General features: G+C 45.4%; 1 long non-coding RNA gene across 1 annotated transcript in view; it reads left to right on the plus strand.

Annotated features, from left to right (window-relative positions):
• The first annotated feature begins 226 nt into the window (after positions 1–226).
• Positions 227–16,031, plus strand: part of LOC137854501 (uncharacterized) — a 38,317-nt gene continuing 22,512 nt past the window's right edge. Inside the window, exon 1 of the long non-coding RNA XR_011095195.1 lies at positions 227–399. This is a non-coding gene — a long non-coding RNA (uncharacterized lncRNA). The remainder of the gene's footprint in view (positions 400–16,031) is intronic.

Here is a 16,031-nt window from a genome sequence, read left to right on the forward strand (position 1 = left end):
TTCCATGGAAATGACTGTGATGTCATGATTCATGTCTATGGGTTTAAAGTGGGATCTGGAAGGAGGAGCTGTTTTTGAGGCAGAAAATCCCAAAATGTAAATGTCTTCCATTATTGGTTAAATGGTTGATTAAAATGCAATCCAATTAAGGAATATGGCAAGAAACTCATTTTCCATGACACACTTGAAAAACACTTCCTGATACTGGAGTTCACTAAGAACACAAGAGTAACTTATTAGGAGAATCTACTTCTGCAAGTGTGCTCTTCCCATAGATGAGACTTGGCAACATCAGAGGTTTACAGGAAGAGGTGCTGTTAGAGTGCTTAGTAAAGAATATTTATGGGGTGGGAGCGTGGATTTTTTATTTACCTCATTGGCAGTTGCCAGCTGAACTGGGTAAGTAACTTCACTTGCATGTTCTCTGTCCTTTTAAGCTGGGATTTGAGAGAAAAACTGTAGAACTATCATGCACTTAAGTAGGATTTTTCTCCTGTTGGGTGTCCCTGGAGCAGCAATGAAACTATGAGAGTGAATACTCAGAAATTTGGGTAATAAGACAGGTAAACAACCACCCTCACTAGATGTTCCAGTGGGTGTTTTGGGTAGAAGTCCTGTTCCAGCTGAGCTGATCTAACCTAAAATGCTTTTGGTTCTTCTCTTTACAAGCCCATTGAACTAATGTACCACGTCTCTCTCAGTCATTTGGCAAATCTCTTGAGCTGGATGTGAGCATCACAGAGCTGGCTCTCAGCTCTGCATTGGATGGTAGGCAAACCTGCTTCTCATTCATTTGCAGCCAAATGGAAGCCTGAGGCTTTTCACTGCTTTGGGACAATGTGCATCAGGACTGCCACCTTGGTTATTTGTTGACCAGCCTCAGTGGGCACATGGGATCTAGAAGAGGATAAAGCCTATGGCAGGACTTGCTGGTGGGCAGCTTACCACCTAGCAGAGCACTGTTTATAGGCATGCTTCCAGGGCATACCTTTCATCATACGACCCAGCATACCCATTGCCAATTTCAAGACTCAATGTTTTGGTGGTTTAAACAGAGGGAAAGCTTGTACCTGAAAGTCTGATTCTTGCTTAGGAAGGCTCCTGTAATGCTTTGAAACTTTTTGGTTCCCTCCAGCCTAGTGGTGTTATCCCATCCCTGTCTGTGCTGGTGACAGAATAAACAGTGCTGTGAGATTTCTGTGTACTACTAATGGGTCACGAGCTAAATGGCCTCAATCTTCTCCATTGACAGTGATGTCTACTTATGGCTTCCTCCGTTAGGTTCAGCAGTGTCTTAGCCCCTACAAAAGAGAGAATGTCACTTCATACTAAGGAAAATAAGCTGTGGGAAATCCATTTAGGGGTTATATATGATATAGCTACTCGTGTCTGTTCTGGTTTTCTATTCCATAAACTCTGGTTGTAGCCAGGCTGAAAGTGTGACTGAAGCTGTAGTCAATGGACAAACATGAAGATATTCTATCCCTTGGATCAAAGAATGTGGACGAAGCACAGATATGTCAGGAGACCTTTAACTGCAAATCTCAGATGCAGCAACACAGGCAGCAGCATTAGACTGATGCAGACAACAGTTCCATAGACTGAGGATCTTCTCCAGGAAGATCTCCATTATCCTGGCCTCCTCCAGAGCTGTGGATCAGCCAGCCTGTTCCACCACAGAGAGCTGACTTCCCTTACTCTGACATAATACTCTGACTGGTGGCTAGCAAACGTGACACATATCTACAAGAAATCCTTATCACAGATCCTCCAGAAGGAGGATCTGTGATAAGACAAGGGGAAATGGCCTCAGGTTTCACCAGGAAAGGTTGAGGTCAGATGTCAGGAGAAATTTCCTTACGAAAGGGCTGTGCGGCCTTGGAGTAGGCTGCCCAGGGAAGTGGTTGAGTTGCTATCCCTGGAGGTCTTCAAGAAATGTGTGGATGTGCATCTTAGAAGCCTGGTTTAGTGGTGGACTTTAGCACGAGGTTAAAGGTTGGACCAGGTGATCTTAGAGGTCTTTTCCAAGCTGAATGATTCTGTGATTCTGTGACTGTAACACCTGAGAGCCAGCCCAGAGGCTGGGACCAGAAAAGTGTGGCTGGTGGTGGCAGCACACCATCAATCTGACCAGCAAATTATCACAAAAGGCAGGAAGGAAAGGTAGCTTTGAGGGAGCCTGCCAAGAGCCAGCTGGAACAAGCTGTGGTGTGTTTCAGAGGTTTGGGCTAACCCCATGCTAGAGCTTGAGATGCCAGAGGATGCCCACCTCTGGCGCACTTGGTGGCTCTGAGTGCCAGACAAGCAGCACTGAGTTTTCCAGGAACCTGGCAAATAACTGAGGAAAGTAAAAAGATAGCTTTAGGTCATCTCTGCAAAGGTAAAATAAGACAGAAGGCAGCTTTATTTTTGACAACAGGTGGTCCTGAGGAACTTGGTATTTTTAATCATCTTGTATCCACCCAGACAGAGGTAGTTATCTATTAAATTGTTGCAGAAAAGCATTGCACTGCCCTTGAAATGAGCGGTATGTTTTTAAACTGATAGCGTAAAGAGAAGGTGAAGACCTATCATAGCCTGTGATTGATCTAAGGTTTCTGAGTCCATCTTTCAATTTCAGAGCTCATGAAACATCAGGCTGATCTGTAACAATAAAAAATCTTTAAATTTCCAAGGCAGTGAGAGTGGGAGATAAAAAAGGGCTGCTGTGAAGCTAATTAACCCTTGACAACAAAATAAAAATTTCTAGGCAGCTGCCTCGCTTGTATTGAACCTTAGGGCATATGCTAGTACTCCCATAATGTTGACTGTAATTATAGAGAATCTGAAATAGCTTCGGGAGCAAGTCTGGAGGCAGAAAAGAAAAAAAGCAAGTCACAAAACTAGAGACCATAAAAACAGATCATGGAGCTGCTTGAAGTATGGAGAAACCACAGGGAATGGCAATAACCAGTGGCTGAGAAGAAATATCCAGATCTACAATGGTTTTCCTGTCTTGCCACAACCTGCAGGCATCAGCAGTCACAACCACAGAAAGAGCCTTCAATGGGATCCCGCTTTGCTCTACCTTTTCCTTACTCCTTGACCTATATGAGGAAAGAGGAGAAGTTTCTGGTGAACATTTTTTTTTTTTTTTGGACCATAGCAGTTGCCTGGGCTGATAGTGCTCTGCCAGACATTGCTCTGGATGTGACAGCCATTGCCGAACGCTGTCACTGCCCAAAAGTCCATGGAAATGATGTCACCAGGGAATGGCATCAGGACCATTTGCTTTGAGGCCTTCCTTTTAAGATTGGTGGACAAAATGGTGAACAAGCTGACTTGAACTAAACAGGGTGTTAGGCATGTCCTAGCCAGCCTGCTGGGAGGAGGAGCACAGGCTGTCAGCGGCGGTGCTGTTGGCACAGAGAGAGGTTTGGAAAAGCACTGTCAGGAAGACGATGTTTTATACCCACTGAGGGATTATTTGAGATAGGCATAACAGTAAGGTATAGATTATAAGCGGTGCGCTGATTATAGTAGTTGGAGGTAAAATGTGTCAAGTATTGAGTACCTTTCAAGAGACAGCATTGCTGGGGGAGCTGGGGATCCAAACTGGTGAGAAGAGTTTGTGGTCTTCTTCCAGGACATGCAGCAACATTTATCCAGCTGCTCATTATTAAATAAAGGGGTGAGAATCCCCTGGAATTCCACTCCTGCAGAAGTTACCTTCACTTTTAGATAATAAAATAATTTTATTATCTTAGCTTGAATAAAAGAGGTCGCTAATTAATGACGTTCTGTTCAGAGACTATAGCAGTAAGCCCAGAAACAAAGTTTTCCATGACCCCTCCAAAGAAAGTGTCTGTGCCAGACTCCTACAACATTATAGTCAAAAAAGTCACTCAAGCACCTGTGCACCCAGGAACAAGGAAGAGCTGGTTATCAATCTCCTCAGGAAAATGCATGCTGATTTCAAATGAAATGTTGCAAGATGCTGGCCAGAAGCACAGGCCAACAACAGCAACAGAAATAAGGAGTTCTCTAGGCGATAGCACACATAAATTGGCTTGCGAATGAAATACATTATCTTCTTGTCTCCAACTATTATTCTCGCTTTCCTGAGACACCTGTTATTATCGTTTATGGTGACTGTACAAATCAAATATATTTTACTGGTAAGCAAGGTTATATGTGATAGTGTGCAGTGAGATAAAGCTTTAGCAATATTGCTTCAGGTTCCTGTTTTCTCCTGTCCAGTGGCTTAGGGGGCAATGAGTAATTTTCTGCTGACTGAAGAACACCGGAGAAAGCTCTAAAAAATATCAGGGATTGTGATCTGTGAATATATGATTGGCATGCAAAAACGCTCATCGTGATTTAGAGCTCCCATCATATGAAGGACAGTCCCGGGCAGGCAATAACCTCACCAAGGACCAGAACCGGAGCTCTCATTGCTGCACTCCTGTGTGTATTTTAGGCTATCATCAGAGAGAAATTAAACAGAAACAAACCAGGATGCTTGTGTAACACCTCTCCCAGGCTGTTTTCTTCACAGCTAGGCTGACCAAAGTCTCTTCTGCCTGCCCTTCCTTCTCAGCCTGTTGTGTCTGTATTCATGGCTGTGCAGCGAATGGTTCAGTACCACAAGAAGGTGTGGGGAGCGTTCCTGCCCAGGGTTTGCAATGGCTTGGTGGTGGGATGCCGGTCTAAGGATGCTGAAGAAGTTGGTTCCAGAACCCTCAGCTCCTGGAGCACCTCCTCAGCCTCACAACCAATGCCTGTCCTCAAAGCCCAGGGCCACAGATACCTACCTGTTTTAGGGGAGCAGTTAAGCTGGACACCTACATTGAGAGAGCAGGAAACTATTAGCAGTCTGAACTCAGGTTCTGCTTCACAGAAATGTCCTCTGTGGCTTAGGGTAGGAGTTATTCTTGGTGTTTGGATTTACTGCAGCATTTCTCTGAAGGAAGAAGAGATGAGCTCTGTCATACGTGCAGCATGACTGATGGCCAAAAGGAGAGTGTAGAAAGTGTGAACATACACATGTGCAGTGGGGTACAGCCATTAGCTATTTCTGTGTGTTTTTCTTTTTTTACAGAAATACCTGGAAAAGAAGCAATTTCTAGTAAAAGGCAGGAACAGAGCTGAAACTGTTTAGAAAAAAGAACAAAACCCTGTTTGTTGCTGTTCTTTCTAAGAAAAGTCTGTTGTTTAAGGACAGCGACTCTAAACATATGACAGAGAAAATAGCATTCAGAAAGCAGTTGTGTGCTTAAAATAACACTGCTTAAAAATGTAACGATTTCATATACTGTTTTGGTTTGGATTGCTTGACAGAGGCATAAAGTTATGTTTTCTGGGTCCTTAAATTGCTTTTATCAATATTTTATTTGCATGTACAATGAGGCACCCAAATATATTCTAAGAATATGCTCATTTGAATTTGGGCTCAGATCTTAAATGCAAGACAGATTTGGAGTAGCATGCGTTGACTTCCTAGGACATGTAGGATGCTGGATTAATCATGAAGTGAGAAGTGCCTGTATTGAGGGACTTTGGTCTTTTTATCTTTTCCACGGTTGTTGCAACATTTTGACATGAGTGGGTCCAAGAATGCAAAAAGAAAGTGGGACATGAAATTAACCTCATCCAGCTTCTTTATCAGTTCAGCACACGTCTCCCAGCAGGCCAGCGTGTGCCTGGTAAGACAATGAAAGGCCAAGAGACTGACCAGGAGACTACAAACCCATTAATTTCCTATCACTTGTGGGAAAATGCTGGAAGCTCTTGCAGGATTTCTTAAGCAAAAGACTTGGCGGAGTCAATTGATTAGGGAGATTTCAGAGAAAGCCTGCGCTTGCTGAGCTGCCAAGGTAGAAGGGGTTATTATGTCCAGGAAATTTAAGTGTCTTGTTGGCACCATGTAAAACAAAATGGGCAGTGCCCTATGAGAAAAGCTGGAAGAGTAAATAATGTTTTCCATCTTTAGGAGACTACAACTATTTGATCTTTCACCAGTGATTAGGGGAATTGTCTCTTTTCCCTATGTTAAATCTCCACAGTGCCCAGCACATACAAGGGATTGAAAAATGCAACTATTGTAATAAATATTAATTAAAAATATTAAAGCAAGAGCAAATCCTTTACAAAAATGGAACTGCCTCTGAAGAGGAGAGAGGCTCAGTCAGCAAGCACACAACTCAGTGTTTATCCATTTCATTTGTCCCTGATCCCTGCAGCAGCTGAGAGCCCGGAATCAGGAGAGAGCCAATGTTCTCTGCAGCCCTCCAAATTAAAAGCCATCCTCAAACACTCCAGGATTTCATAAGGAATGATGATGCATCGCTGAATACGGTGGATTTGTGTCCAAGTCTGTTAAAAATTGAGTGGGGAGAAGGTGTTACAGCAAGAGTTTCTACACAATCAGCAATCAGATGAAAGAAAAATCTGTTATAGATGGCCTCTATTCTACTGCTAATGAGCTGAAGAGACCCAGGTGCCTGGAGAGAAAGAGCTGCTCCACAGCATCTTCCCAGCCTAGGAGCTTTTCAGTGAATGTGTAGGGATGCAGGGACTAACTAAATCCTAGCTCCTGGGCTTCACGGGGCTCTCAGACAGCCAAGGAAAGAAAGTTTGTGTGATGGGGCTGAGGTATTCCCTTCTAGAGGAGGAAAGTCAGGTGCTCTTGAATTTTTTTGACCACCGTAAGCTATATTTATCCTCGAACTGATGACAGCTCTGACAGGGCTGTGCTTCGGTGGTGGTCCTGCATCCTCTCTGCATCCGAACCCATGTGGCACAGGGCCAGGAAAGGGTTGGCAGCCTTGCCAAATTCTCCTGGGAGAATGGGCCAGCACCAGCGACGAGCAGAGCCCGAGCCAGCAGGGATGTCCCGTGGGTACTGCAGTGAAAGAGACCGCTGGCTGAGGGGAGCCATGGGCTGGGTTCAGAGATGTTGTGTGATTTTCCCCACTGCAACTTAAAAGGGAAACCAAGTGAAGGCTTTTTTTTATTTTTTATTTTTTTTATTCGGTTTTAAGAAGTGCCTACATAAAAAGACAGGTTCCAGGGGAAAAAGCAAGAGGTTTCTGACATGCTTGTTCTCTGTCATAAAGCTATGAGAGTAGTATCATGTGGTTGTTTGCTTCTTTGGGATTCTTTCTACCTTTGTTTTGTGCAGTCAAACAGACACGACTGGGCTACAGAAGAAGGATGTTTTGTGTCTCCCCATGTCAGAGAAAAATGAAAACTGTAAGAGCTGGTGCTGTTGTATGTGAGATGAAGGAGAGGAGAGGAACACCTTCATGCCAAAGGTGGCCTGAGAGAGGGGAGATGAAGTTCCCTAGGGATTTCTGGACACAGGCAGGGGTTGAGGGCCCACAGCCTCAAGGAAGGTCACCCATGCAAGGTCCCTGGGGCATATTCTGCTGCCTGTGTGCCAGGCCAGGCCAGCAGAGAAGCAAACCCTGAAATCCCCTGCCCCAGGAAGCTGGACTGGCTCAGCCCATCTACCTACAGGCATGAGCTGCCCCGTGCCCATCAAGACCAAGGGTACCCCAAATACTGCCTGTGCATTGGCATCTCTGAGTGCAACTCATTTAGGTTTCTTTGAGAAATAGCAGCACCACGAGCACGTACTGATTTATCGGAACAGAGGTTGTGCATGTACTAAAAAAGGCTGACTTACATCACGGTTTACTTTCAGGGCTGAGGGGAGGCGGGCCTGGCAGGGATAAAATCTCTACAAAACTTCTTTCGGAAGCAGCCCCTCCTCTCCGTGCCGCCTGCCGTCTTGGCACTGTCCAGATCACGACTCTTGGCGGTATCCCAGGTTTCTCCTAGCTGCACTTATTGAATCTCCTCCCCTCATTTCCCTCAGCGTGCTTGGAAGACAAAGCCACACAACTGAAGGGTTTGGTGAAAGACTTTCATTTTCCACCCTGAGTGCTAGTTCCCAGGGGAAGCCAAACAAATAAATAAATAAAGCCCTTTAATTACAATTAGTTGCTGCCTTTCAGTTTTGATGACCTGGTGCCACTTTCTCCACAGCACACGGTGGTTGGCTGTAACCCATTCTGGCCAGGTCTCCTGGCACGTACATTCCTCAGTGCAGTGTTTCTTTGGAAGATATTTTTTTTTCCTCTTTGCCATTTGTCAGGAGCTGTGGACGTGCTTCCAAGCCTTCTGTTGGCTGAGTGGTGAGAGTGTTTAATGTGACATATGTTTATGTGATTACACTAAATTAATGTATATTTAAAAAAACAACAGTGTAATAAGATTAATAAATTTTAAGATGGAATATCTCGTCTCTGTTGTACGGAGAATGCATTCCTTGGGAATCTGTAGCAGTCTACCCTGCTCAATGAAGTACCTTGAAGGTAAGTAAATGAAATGATTTCTGTATCTTGGACAAGGGAATCTATTTCGAGACCGGATGGTATTACATCCTCTCTGCACATCATTGCTTCTTGGTTCCTGAAGAGAAACTCATCAATCTGTGGTGACAATTATATGGGAAACCTCAATGAAAGCAGATTTAAAAAAAAAAAAAAAGGAAAGGAAAGGAGAGGTATATGGATTAGCGATTTGAGAGGCAGCAAAGCATGGGGGAAGCAGCTAAGATGGATCCTAGAAGAGTGTGAATTATTTATAGATTAGTTAACTGGATCACAGAGGACGAATCCAGGATGGTATTGCTTAGTAAAGGCTACCTGAGTATATCCCACCGGCGTATGTTTGACTCTGGCCAAGGGAAAGCTGTGAATGAGAAGACTTGCCATGCAGATGGCTCAGTGCAGAGCCTTTGTGGAGAGCACAGACAGAGAGACAAGCCATGCTACTAGGCAAAGACAGCTTGTCAAAGCAGATTGCGTTTCCACCTTCATAAGGCCATCATTTCCAGTTGTTCCTGTCAAAATAAATAAATAAATAAACAAATGACAATCAATAAATCCCAGATCCATGTAATCTATTCGTAAAACGCAATGGGACTTTGTAAGTAATGCCTTCTCCTACACTGGCAATTTGCTATCAGCTTGGTCAAGGACAGTCAAATTACTTAATTACACATAACAGTTATTCTGTAAAGACTTGGGAAAACACGGATAAACGTTAACTAATCCCTCTTTATTTATTCCCTGCAAACAAAAGCCTCAGGGCTTCTAAAAAAAAAAAAAAAAAGAAGAAGCTGTGCAATTAACATAATTAGAGATGGATGTCACTCACATCTTCACCACAGCCCACAGACATCCTGGGTGTTTTTGTAATTAAGTCACGACCAGACACAACTTTTCCGAGGATGGTGCGGCCCAAGGCCGGTGTGGTTGCCTCCTCTTGCAATGTTGCCTTCCTGCCACAGGATGGCATCTGCTGCAGGCTCCTGAAGGGCCATCATGATGGCAGGGGGCTGGAGGGGCTCCTTGCATTTGTGGCTGGGCCCTATTCACCTCTGTGGGCGACACCTCCCCACCTCTGCACCTGTGGGGGAGCCTTATGTACAGCACAGGCATGTTTTAATGGGAATTTAGGAGAAGGGACTGAAGTGAGAACTGCTACGAACTCATGCTGGTTATTTGTGGAAGAGGCAGGGAAGGCCCCAGGTGTCCTCCCCTTGCTGCTGGCCACCTCAGATGGGATTCAGCCCATTCCCATAGCTCCGTCCAACTCTAGGTCTGCCTGCTGAAACTGTCCCCAGTGGAGGAGCACCTGTGTGCTGGGATACCTTGAAAACGGCCTCAGAGTCCCCATACCCACAACAAGACGCTGAACAGCCACTGCTTCCTACCTCTGCTGCCACAAGAGCTTCTCTCTACCTGAAAATAAGATATGATTGCAATCAGGAGGGACAGAGCTCCAGATGACTTGGCACTTTTCTTTCCTTGGTGATTACTTTGCTCTGGGTGATGCCTTTACTTTGAAAGAAAGTCATCACAACAGCAATTTGTGGGAGGTAGGATCCGTGCTCTTCACATCAAAACAAGAAGAGCTTTCACTGAACTACTACTGATGAGCATTAAAAGACTGCATCACTGTAGCACAACACAAACCTGGCCTGCGTTTCATCCCGCAGCCTTCCCTGGTCTGCACGTGGAGCTCAGCAGCCTCCCCTGTCCATATGGGACGTGGATGGTGATCCCTGAAGCTACAACAGGTGACGGATGCTCCACATTAAACTTTCTCCTCAGAAGAATGTCTTATGGGCTGTGGGTGGAGAACTTCGCTGCTGTTTGCCATCTGAATGCTGAAAGGGTCTTCAGGTTGAAGGGAGGCTTGTGAAATGTCAAAGAAAGCTTTATCTGTACAGCAGGTGATGGAGGGCTCCCTGCTCAGCCCTCTTTCTACTAAGTGTGGAGGGGCGATGAGGAGCACAGGTAACTCCTCCTTCAGGGACACGCTCTTTTTAAGGACTGCAGCCCTTTTTAAGGACTGCAGAAAGTAGAAAAGCCACCGAATAATTGGACACAGTGAGAGTTCTGGGTGCTAATGTTAGAAAAGTGTTAAGATAATCATGGAAAAAAAATAATAAAAAACAAACAAACAAAACAAACAAACAAAAAAAAAACAAAAACAAGGAAACTCAAGAGAAAGAAAAAAAAAGAAGAAAAAAAAAAGAGAAAAAAAAAAAGAAGAATAAAAAAAAAGAAAAAAAAAGAATCAAAAGAGAGACTATGATAAATTCTGACTAAAAGATAAAAAAAAAATCCCTCCCCAACACACATGCACACAAAAGATGAAGAAAAAGGCAGCCTGATTCTATTAACCAAGTATTAGCACCCCTGGCTAAAGAAACCCTGCAAAAAGGAAGGATTAACATTTTCAATAAAGGGGACCAGATATTGCAGTGCTAATCACCAGTGCTCTCCACTGACAGGAGAATGGAAAATAATGTTCTTAATAGTGTGAAACAGAGCAGGAGGTTCACAAGCAAAGAATCGGGGGTTGCTGCGGGCAAGTGACAAATAACCTGGTTAGAAAAAGGCATCACAGATTAGGGGAAGTCTCTGCAAGAAATAGCAGCGATGCAAATTGTCCCAGCATCCGCGCGTCTGGTTGAACCGCAGCTCTACCAGAGGGCGTCGTGACAGGGGCTTTAGCACTAAATATTGAGGCCACATTTTGCATCACGATTTTCTATTCATCGTTTAGCGAAAAATAGACCCCCGAATGTCTTATGCGTTGCATAATCTTGAGGAGCCTGAGAAAAAACATGTTCATTTTCTGAGCAGCTCCGTAGCATAATGCCTGGTCTTGGTGTGCTGCCTGTCAGTACAGTAGGAGTCTGCCTGTTAGGTTAAGGTGCAGAGGGGAAGGTGGGAAATCACGTCGTGTGATTTAGTGTGCCTGTGAACGAGTCACGGCCTCTTTGCAACTGAGTCTGACTGAATTATTCATCTTCGACCTCTAGAAGCCGAGCAGGACTGGGGCATGGGCCTGTCCCTGCACAGCAGCTTGCCAGGAAGCCTCCCTGCATGGATATTTTTTGGATAATGAGCTATGGGGCTGTGTTTGCCTGTGCTGTGCAGTGGGACAGGGCTGTAGCTTTGGATATCCGGAGCTGTAAATGCACACACATTGACCGTGTTGCTCAGATGCCGTGGATGTGGCTATATGTGTTAGGGTCATTGTCACAGCCGGTGTGATCAGACCTGCTACCCCCTTCCAAAAGGGTAGAGAGCAGCAGTTCTTATACATCCAAAGAGCTTGTGTTCAGATAAAGCAGTCCATCTCCAGCTGCCACGGAACCGGAGCTCTCAGTTAGTTTTTAATCTGTCTCAGTACAGCATAAGATACTGGGGGCAGGGATTTGCTCCTTCCCGGTTTTTATGCAACACCCCAGCACGACAGAGTAGGGTTCTCTCCCACTATATGAAGATAACTCAGAATCCTCTTACTCCTTGCCCCAAAGCACCCTCAGAGGGAATTAGCATTCACACAGTAAGCAGGCACCAATTCACCCATTCGTAAAAGAAAGGTGTTTTTTTTTTTTTTTTTTTTTTTTTTTTTTTTCGAGAAGAGTGCATGTACTGTATTATCTCCCCATGCACCTACAGGCTTGAGGAGAAAAGCTATCCCTTTTCGAGACTTCCAAGGCACTTGAGCAGTCAGGATTTAATTACTGCCAGCATATTAGGATGTTCTCCGAGCTTCTTGGGAGAAGAACGGAGCAGTAGTGGGACCAGGAGCGCAGGCAACCCACACGTTTACTCAGAGGGCTCCTCTCTGAGTTTGCTGAATCATGAACAACTCTGACGCAGGAAATTCTCTCGCTTGTGCACATCTCACACTGCGCCGTGGTAGGGTACAGCTCTGGCTTACGCTGCGTTTTCATTTGGCTCGGGGTGAAAGGTGCTCAAGTTTAAATATCTTTTCCCTGTTAACTCATTTGCACAGAGTCCACTGCATCCACGGTGTCTCAGCCCTGGATCCAGGGAAAGATGCTCGTCTGAGGTTTCTCCGAAGCTTCCTCAGAGGCCCTTCAGTTCACGAGAACACTGTTACCAAGAGATTAAATGAATTAAAAATTGATGGCTGTTCTGTACTGGATGTCTTGCAGTCAAGGATATTTAAACAGATAGCAGGGAGAGTGGGGGGAAGATTGCTTGCCAGGGTATTTTTTCCTGTTTTTAAATAATAGTTTTATGGGGGCAGGGAGAGGGAAAGGCAAGGGTGGAGCCAGAGTAGTGTCTGCTGGTCCTGGGTAAGGAAATTTGTCTTATAGATGCAGCATCAGGAAAAAATGAGAGAGCCACTTTGCCTAAATGGCAGAGTAGCTACCCAGGGAAAAATCAGTGGATTTTGCAGATTGTTTGAACCCAAATGGCCATTTGCTGGGCTTATTGCAGGTCCACATCTGCCTTGGGTTTATGAGGCTGCTGAGGTTCACACGATGCTGGGTTATCAGTTCTTTAAACCAAGGCTGAAGTTTTCAATGATAGCAGTGACTGCGGTTTCTTTGTCTTTTGGTCCCCAGCTGGAGAGCACTTTAAAGGAGCTGGGTTTTACAGCACCTGCTCTGAACTCACTGGGTATCATGAGGTGAGTGCTCCAAGGCACCTCTCTTTTAAAACCGAAACCTGAACTCCATCTGCACCCAGGCAATGTTCTCACCTGAGGGCGATTTGATCTGCCTGGCTTCGTTCTGTTAGCAAACAGGTGTGTAAAATGGTTTCTGTGCACAGCCTTTGTACCTTCGTCCAGCACGAAATGTCACTATTGTCTGGCATCACTCCAGTCTGGAGTGGTGGTGCCTGTCCCCGTCCTGCCCTTACCTGCAAAAACATCAGGGCTCTGAGTGTCGCTGTCAGTGGTTTCGGAGGAACAGAGAGGACTTTTACTGTCTGCAGTGAATTCCCCTGCTTCAGATTGCATTGGTTATGAATATGAAATTGGAGTTCAAGTTCAGAGAAACAGATCCACTGAGCAAACAGGTTCTTGGTACACATCCCTGAGTGTGTGTGGAGGAGGACAGAGCACTGAAGGAAGAGCAGACTCAGCTTCCTGTGTTTTGAAGCAAAGTTCAAGCAAACACCAAAACTTGTGACATCTCGTCTTGGCTGAGGGATGAATAAATGCCTCAGTAGTTCCCTGGAACAAAACAGATTAGATCCTTCCCCATATGGTTGGCTGTATTGGCTAACTAATGAAAATCCGTGGTCTCAGTGACCACCCAAGCTGTATCTTCATTGCTCCTTTAGAAACTACTAATTTCCTCAGAATTAAAATAAAACAAAATAAAAAAATCATTCTGAAGTGGCTATTATACCATCTTGTAAGCTTATATTGCATATGCACCACCTTAGTTATATTAAAAAGACCGTCATTCACATACCGAAACGTAAGTGACCCGGTTACAGAACAACAGTCGTGAATTTATTTTTCATTCTCGTTTTCCTCCCTGAAACGAGCCTGTTTTCTTTGGAGAAGAATGGGGAAGGAAAGTCTCAAATAAATGGATGTAATTGCCTTCATTAAAAGCTGGCTGAGCGGGGTTTATCCTGTGGGGTCTCCTCTCTCTCTCTCTCCGAGGTAACTTCTCATGTATTTTTAATGGGAAACTTATTACCAATCAAACCTGTATTCTTGCCCTGGTACATGAAGGTGGATGTTCGGCACTTTTTCATCATGCTGGGTCTCCCGGGAAGAGCAACTCATTACAGCGTCAACTGTCCCTGCCCTTTGCAAAAAGCCCCACCAAGGTCATATCAAGAGGTGATGGATAAAGCCGAGCTTTAACCCTTGACCTTGGCTTTCCTGGTGCGGAGGGTTAATAAATCTGCATTTAGGGTGGAGGTGCTCTCCCAGCTGCTCTTTGTTTGGGAAAGGGGGTGAAATGCTGACACACAACAGGTTGCATTTCCTAGGGCGCTGCCTTCCCCCTCCCCCCGCAGAGCCCCGCATCCATCGCGGGAGGATGCCTGTGAATATGGCTCAAGCATGTGGCAGTGCTCAATCCACACCGGGAACCATCTGAGGCATTTTACATACACAGGCCCTCCTGTTTTTATAGGGGAACGCTTCCTTGGTACGATGGAGCTTACTGCTGGAGCCTGTGGGTGAGGCCCAAACTACATTTACCCATGTCGTTGTCTTCAGAGTCGTGTTTGAGGTGACCTTCCAGAGGCTAAGACTTTTAAAATGCTTCTGCTCACTGCCACACCCAAGGGGAAGCAGCACTGTTGAGTACGAGCAGCAAACAAGTCCTTTGAGAGGCTTCAGAAACCATAGGGGTGTACTCCCCTTGCCCAGCAGCCTCTTCCCAAGTGGCCAGAAAGCTCGTCCCAAAGTTGTTCAATGTCATTGCTGTGTGTCTGGGATAGAGCAATGCCAGCAAAGGGGACAAAGGGGCTCGTTTTTTCTTTTTTTTTTTTTTTTTTTCCTCCTGCTATTCTCAGCCCATTTTCCTGTGCTATCTTTAGAGAGCAGCCATGGGCTCACTCCATCTTCTGCATCGTTTTTCCTAGGCAGCGTGACGCTGCTGGCTCCCAGGTCGCCCCGTGGTGAAAGGGGCCTTTTGGGGCACACCTCAGCCTAGATTAGAGAACGAGCGAACTAATGTCCTGGGCTGGTGCAGCGTGTTCCCGTGCACTCTGTTTCTTTTCTGATGAAAAGTATTGCCCTAAATCTTCCGGTGCGTGAAGGCTGCCCGTGGTAAGCGAGGTGGAAAAATTAGCTCCAGCACAGAGCTACTCGCAATGGCTCTGGGCATTTCAGTGCTGTCATCTTCCAGGGAAGTTAAATTGCTTTGTTCCCTGTATCCAATTAGCCCTATAATCAACTTAGCAGAATGTGGAGCAGGAGTGTGCTGAGATCGGGTCTAGTCATTTTGTGAGAGGATATGTTCAGATTGATCTCAAATTGGGGCGAGGACCCATGAGGAGATCTCAGAGCAGAGGGCAGAGACTGTACCAAGCCAATCAGACCTGGAGCCTGCACAGCACCGGGGGCTTTCTGTGCACTGCAGGAGGAAAACATCGGTACCAGGAGAAACATCAGAAACGCCAGAACTACCAAACCCAGAAATTAATGTTGCAAACATTTGTTTTTAACGAATTTTATGTAAACGCTCAGGTTTGCTCTCAAAAAAAAGCAGCCAGCAGTATCACTGAGAGGTGAGAGGTGCCAGGGTTAGCAGGTGAGGGCAATTGGCTCTTGGGCTTTCCGTGCAGGAAGGCTTTGCCCTGTGACTCTGCAATTTGTTTCAACTTTTTGCCAGGAACATGTTTAAGCTCCTTCTTCCCTGGTTTCTGATCCTAGATAGGATAAGTAGCTGGAACGAAGCCCTTACACCTTTAGAGGAAGATTTATAACCTCACGGTTTGTGCAGATATATTAGAGGGAGAGTTCACAGCCCTGCGGCGAATCGGCCAGCACTCTGGAAAAACGTGACCTTTTTTCTCAGCTCCTTTGCAGTGGGCAGCAGTCCAGCATTTGCTTTGCATGATTAGCCAAGGTGACAACCGATGCCGGAGCAGTTCAAGGTTTGATGCCAATGGCACAACCAATTCACGTCCCGGGCAGGCTCTCTGAGGCATCCCTGCTCCCTCTTGGGG

Source organism: Anas acuta, chromosome 3 (assembly GCF_963932015.1).
Source record: "Anas acuta chromosome 3, bAnaAcu1.1, whole genome shotgun sequence".
NCBI classification, from domain to species: domain Eukaryota; kingdom Metazoa; phylum Chordata; class Aves; order Anseriformes; family Anatidae; genus Anas; species Anas acuta.